The sequence below is a fragment of the Trichosurus vulpecula genome, chromosome 5, assembly GCF_011100635.1.
Source record: "Trichosurus vulpecula isolate mTriVul1 chromosome 5, mTriVul1.pri, whole genome shotgun sequence".
Lineage (NCBI taxonomy): Eukaryota > Metazoa > Chordata > Mammalia > Diprotodontia > Phalangeridae > Trichosurus > Trichosurus vulpecula.
This window is the reverse complement of record NC_050577.1, coordinates 257,108,932-257,114,931: the sequence shown is the minus strand read 5'-3', so window position 1 is coordinate 257,114,931 and position 6,000 is coordinate 257,108,932.

Below are 6,000 nucleotides of genomic sequence, written 5' to 3'. Positions count from 1 at the left end.
AAAGAAAAGCCATCAAGGTGATTGAAGAAAATTTATCAGATTGATCAACTATAAAGCCCTAAGTTTAGAATCTTCCATGTTTTTAGGATACAGGTTTTAAAATTCATGCAGAGGATTGAAGAACCCAGGTCCCGGGGTGCATAATGATATCTCCATTTTGTTTATCAGATATTGGTTATTGATTTTTAATGCTTTGCAGACATATAATTTCAATGGCTTGGCATCTCCCTTCACCAATGCAAATATCAGTTATTTTGAATATTATTTCATCGGCATGAATATTCCACCCAACAGAGCAGATCAAAATTCCTTTATACGTTTTCAGCCTTCTCCACTTATTCCCAAAAATCCTCACCAGAGGATCCATCCAGTGCCCTGGAAGCCTTTATTTGGCTCCTTTACTTAATATTTCACAGTTACCAATATAGAACTCAGAGCAGCCATCTTTGTTTCTCAGTCTCACTGCCTGAGCCACCCACCTCCTGTTCTGGTCTAACACATGCTTGAGGATATCTTTCATCACAAACAAATCTCAGGCAATTGCAAGGAGGAAAAAACAACAACTCTACAACACTTTTTATATTCAAAAGCCATAAAGCTCCATATTCACCACCGATTAAATTAGATCTTTTTAGTAAGAAATGCCTTTTGGAATAGCCTGGAGGTTTCAGAGTATAAACAAGTATAAGAAAAAAAATGTCCTTCCAACATAAGCAAGGAAAGTTAACTGGTTTATTTAATCTGTTTCCAAAATGTGGTCTCTTTGAGGAAGGCATAAGTGCAATATTAAAACGTTCACCAAAATGCCACAAATGAAACAGCTGTGGCTTCAAACAACAGCTTAAAAATCTTTTACTGTGCCTCTCCATCAATAAAAAACAAGGCTTTTAGTTTCACTAAAAAAAAGAAAGTTTGGTGTCAGAACATGAAAGGCAGGAGAAAGAAGTAGGTGACAGGAAGTGAGAAATGGATGAAAATGTCCCATGAAAAACCTTCTGTAGTTTTTAGTTCCCCATGGATAGAAGTGAATTGCCAATAGAAGTGTTTTTTTAATTATTAAAAAAATTGTTACTGGCAGTATTATCCTGAGATTCTTAAGGATTTTTGGTTTTGATTCCTTAATAAAAAAATCTAGGTGGAAGGCATATTTTGGAGGAAAATTCCAAATTGGAGGTCTAGTTATCTGCCCCAAATCCTGAGGTATGTTACTGATGTAAAGGAATATAAAGACATTACTGAAATTCTGACATTACTGGTATCATTAAGGGAGTGGCAAACAACATTTGGTGTTAACAATTTTCGGTCAATAGACACACATATACACAAACATATACATATATACATGCATATATGTATGTATGTATAAAACCATATTATGCATATTTCTATTTATCAGTTCTTTCTCTGGAGATGGATAGCATCTTCTTTCATGGGTCCATTGTAGTTGATTTGAATATTTACAATACTCAGGATAACTTAGTCATTCACTTATTCTTTGAACAGTATTGCTCTTACTGTATACAATATTTTCTTGGTTCTGCTCATTTCACTCTTCATTATTTCATGCAAGTCTTTCCATCTTTTTCTAAAATCAACCTGCTTCTGTTTTTCTCTCTGCAGAGGTTCATAAGGCAGTATGGAGGTGTAGTGCTGTGGATCACTGCAGGTAGTGCAGGTTCCCAGGGAACCAGTGGGTGGACCAGCCTGTGCACTTCTGGAGACATAGTCCCAAAGAAACAAAGAGATCTTGCCTGGGATCCGAACCCAACATGCTGAATACTATAAAACCTACTCAAGAAATTAAGAGGTCTTGCCCAGGATCTGAACCCAAAATGCTGAATACTATTTTAAACCTATTGAGGTGAAAAGCATCCAAATTTTCTGAAGACATGAAAACAACCTATATTTTCTGAAGATACAAAAATACTTTTTTAAAAAAAAGTTAGAATGAAGCGTTAGCCAAAAAGTCATGGATGAGCTATGAAAATAACCAATAACTTCACAGGTGATTGTGGATGGATATTCAGATCTATATAGCTTGACAAGATTTCAAATTCCATTTTTATTTCAGCACCAGAAATTTCTGAAGCTTTGTGCCATTGAATAGATCCAGGATCTTAATCAACAGCACTTCATAATTTTGGTGTACATTTGCATGAATTCGTAAGTTGTTGATGAAGATATGTAGCAGCAGTGATGTAATGAGAAATAGAAAACCAAGAAACTAAAGTTTCTGCTTGAATGATGATGTAGATTTACCACCACATTATCTTCAATCAGCTACACTATTGTTGTCCTTCAGCCACGTCCAATTCTTCATGACTCCATGGACCATAGCATACTTGGCCCTTCTATCCACTATCTCCTGAAGTCTGTTCAAAGTCATATTTGTTACTTCCATGATATATCCATCTCATCCTCTGCTGTCTCCTTCTCTTTTTGTCTTCAATTTTTGCCAACAACAGGGTTTGGCATTTCACTTGATGTTCTCTGAATATAAGTTAAATAAAGTGACAATATTAAAATAAATAAATAAATGAGTGAAATCAACCCAGTCATCATTTCTTACAGCACAATAATATTCTATCATAATCATATACCACAATTTGTTCAGCCATTCCCATTTGATGGGCATCCCCTCAGTTTCCAGTTCTTTGCCACCACAAAGAGAGTTACTATAAATATTTTGGAACATATAGGTTCTTTCCCTTTTTCCCTGATCACCTTGGGAAACAGACCTAGTGGTGGTATTGCTGGGACAAAGGGACCCATACAGTGTTATAACTCTTTGGGCAAAATTCTATATTGCTCTCCAAAACGGTTGGATCAGTTCACAGTTATACCAACAGTGTATTAGTGTCCCAACTTTTCCATATCCCCTCTAACATTTGTCATTTCTCCAACATTTTAGCCAATCAAGCAATATCATCTCACCAGAATAGAGGTCTCCAAAGAGACTTACATATACCCCAGGGGATTTACAAGACAACCCATTTGGCTATAAGAAAAAAAATTAGTACTATTTCTATTTATTTTTATCTTAAAATAAGAAATTAAGATTTCTTAATAGTTAATATATACACTGATATTGGCTCCCTCACAGAGCCTATATGAAAAATATCCATGTGTTACTCACAGTATATGTGGTATCTTTTTTGTTGCTGTTGGTTTTTTTGGAGGCAATTGGGGTTAAGTGACTTGCCCAGGGTCACACAGCTATCGAGTCTCTGAAGCCAGATTTGAACTCAGCTCTTCTTGACTCCAAGGCCGGTGCTCTACCCACTGTGCCACCTAGATTCACCTGTATACATGCATGGTATCTTGAGGGAACAGTAGGAGTCCAAGAAGGCAGAAGGTTTAATGATGGTGTCCTTAGTTTTCCCCACAGGAAAGTAGGGGGAAGGGGATAAGAAAAGGGCAATGATGGAAGGCAGGGCAGATTGGGGGAGGAGGTAGTCAAAAGCAAACACTTTTGAAAAGGGAAAGGGTCAAGGGAGAAAATTGAATAAAGAGGGACACACTTCCTGTGACTTCAAGTAGTTTATTTTAGATGAGAAGTTTAGAGAATTTCTTAATATTCAGGCAGAGGTTGGACTTCCTCCCTTAATCTACATTTATATCTATTCTCCAGGTAAACCCTGGTTTCTTTGTGCTTGAGACAAATTCAACCACACTGAAAACATTTGGGTAACAAAAAAAAAGTAGATTTTACTACAGAGTCTGTGGATACACAGGAAGTGTGTGGGGGAGTGGCAGGAGGGGAGAGAGAGGAGATGTGGACCTTATTATGAGCCATAACATTGTCCCTAAACTTAAAATGCCCACATTATTGTAACAGGGTGTTACACATTGAATGCTTTTCTTTCAGGTGTTATATCTTTTTTCCTTTGGAATTCTTTATATTTTATTTTAAAATTTTTTTTCATATTTTATTATTTAATATTTTTAGTTTTCAACATTGATTTCCACAAGATTTTGAGTTACAAATTTTTCCCCATTTCTACCCTCCCCCCACTCCAAGATGGCATATATTCTGATTACCCCATTCCCCAGTCAGCTCTCCCTTCTGTCACCCCAATCTACCCCCCTTATCCCTTTTCTCCTTACTTTCTTGTAGGGCAAGATAGATTTCTATACCCCATTGCCTGTATATCCTATTTCCCATTTGCATGCTAAAACACTTTTTTTCAAGCATCCGCTTTTAGAATTTTGAGTTCCAAATTCTCTATCTTCTTCCCTCCCCACCCACCCTCCCTAAGAAGGCAAGCAATTCAACATAGGCCACACATGTATCATTATGTCAAACACTTCCACAATAGTCATGTTGTAAAAGACTAACTATATTTCCCTCCATCCTATCCTGTCCCCCTTTATTCAATTTTCTCCCTTGACCCTGTCCCTTTTCAAAAGTGTTTGCTTTTGATTACCTCCTCCCCCAATCTGCCCTCCCTTCTATCATCCCCCCTTTCTTATCCCCTTCCCCCTACTTTCCTGTGGAGTAAGATACCCAATTGAGTGTGTATGTTATTCCCTCCTGAAGTCAAATCCAATGAGAGCGAGATTCACTCATTCCCCCTCACCTGCCCCCTCTTCCCTTCCTAGAGAACTGCTTTTTCTTGGCACTTCTATGTCAGATAGTTTACCCCATTCTATCTCTCCTTTTCTCCCTCTCTCAATATATTCCTCTCTCAATCCTTAATTTGATTTTATTTTTTTAGATAACATCCCTTCATATTCAACTCACTCTGTGCCCTCTGTCTAAATATATATATTCCCTTCAACTACCCTAATACTGAGAAAGATCTCATGAATTGCAAATATCATCTTTCCATGATGGAATGTAAACAAAACAGTTCAACTTTAGTAAGTCCCTTATGATTTCCCTTTCTTGTTTACCTTTTCATGCTTCTCTTGATTCTTGTATTTGAAAGTCAAATTTTCTATTCAGCTCTGGCCTTTTCATCTACAAAGCTTGAAAGTCCTCTATTTTATTGAAATTCTGTATTTTGCCTTGGAGCATGATACTCAGTTTTGCTGGGTAGGTGATTCTTAGTTTTAATCCTAGCTCCATTGACCTCCAGAATATCATATTCCAAGCCCTTTGATCCCTTAATATAGAAGCTGCTAGATCTTGTATTATCCTGATTATGTTTCCACAATATTCAAAGTGTTTCTTTCTGGCTGCTTGCAGTATTTTCTCCTTGACCCAGGAATTGTGGAATTTGGCAACAATATTCCTAGGAATTTTCTTTTGGGGATCTTTTTCAAGAGGTGATCGATTTCTATTTTACCCTCTGGTTCTAGGATATCAAGGCAGTTTTCCTTGATAATTTCTTGAAAGATGATGTCTAGGCTCTTTTTTTGATCATGGCTTTTAGGTAGTCCAATAATTTTTAAATTATCTCTCCTGGATCTATTCTCCAGGTCAGTGGTTTTTCCAAAGAGATATTTCACATTGTCTTCCATTTTTTCATTCCTTTGGTTCTGTTTTATAATTTCTTGATTTCTCATAAAGTCACTAGCTTCCACTTGCTCCAATCTAATTTTTTTTAATTTAAATTTATTTATTTAACATATTTGGTTTTCAGCATTAATTTTCACAACAGTTTGAATTACAAATTTTCTCCCCATTTCTACCCTCCCCCCCACTCCAAGATGGCTTATATTCTGGTTGTCCTGTTCCCCAGTCAGCCCTCCCTTCTGTCACCCCCTCTCCCTCTCATTCCCTTTTCCCTTCCTTTCTTGTAGGGCAAGATAAATTTCTACGCCCCATTGCCTGTGTATTTTATTTTTTAGTTGCATGCAAAAACTTTTTTTGTTTTTGAACATCTGATTTTAAAACTTTGAGTTCCAAATTCTCTCCCCTCTTCCCTTCCCACCCACCCTCCCTAAGAAGTCATGCAATTCAACCTAGGCCACACATGTATCATTATGTATAACCCTTCCACAATACTCATGTTGTGAAAGGCTAACTACATTTGCTCCTTCCAACCCATCCCG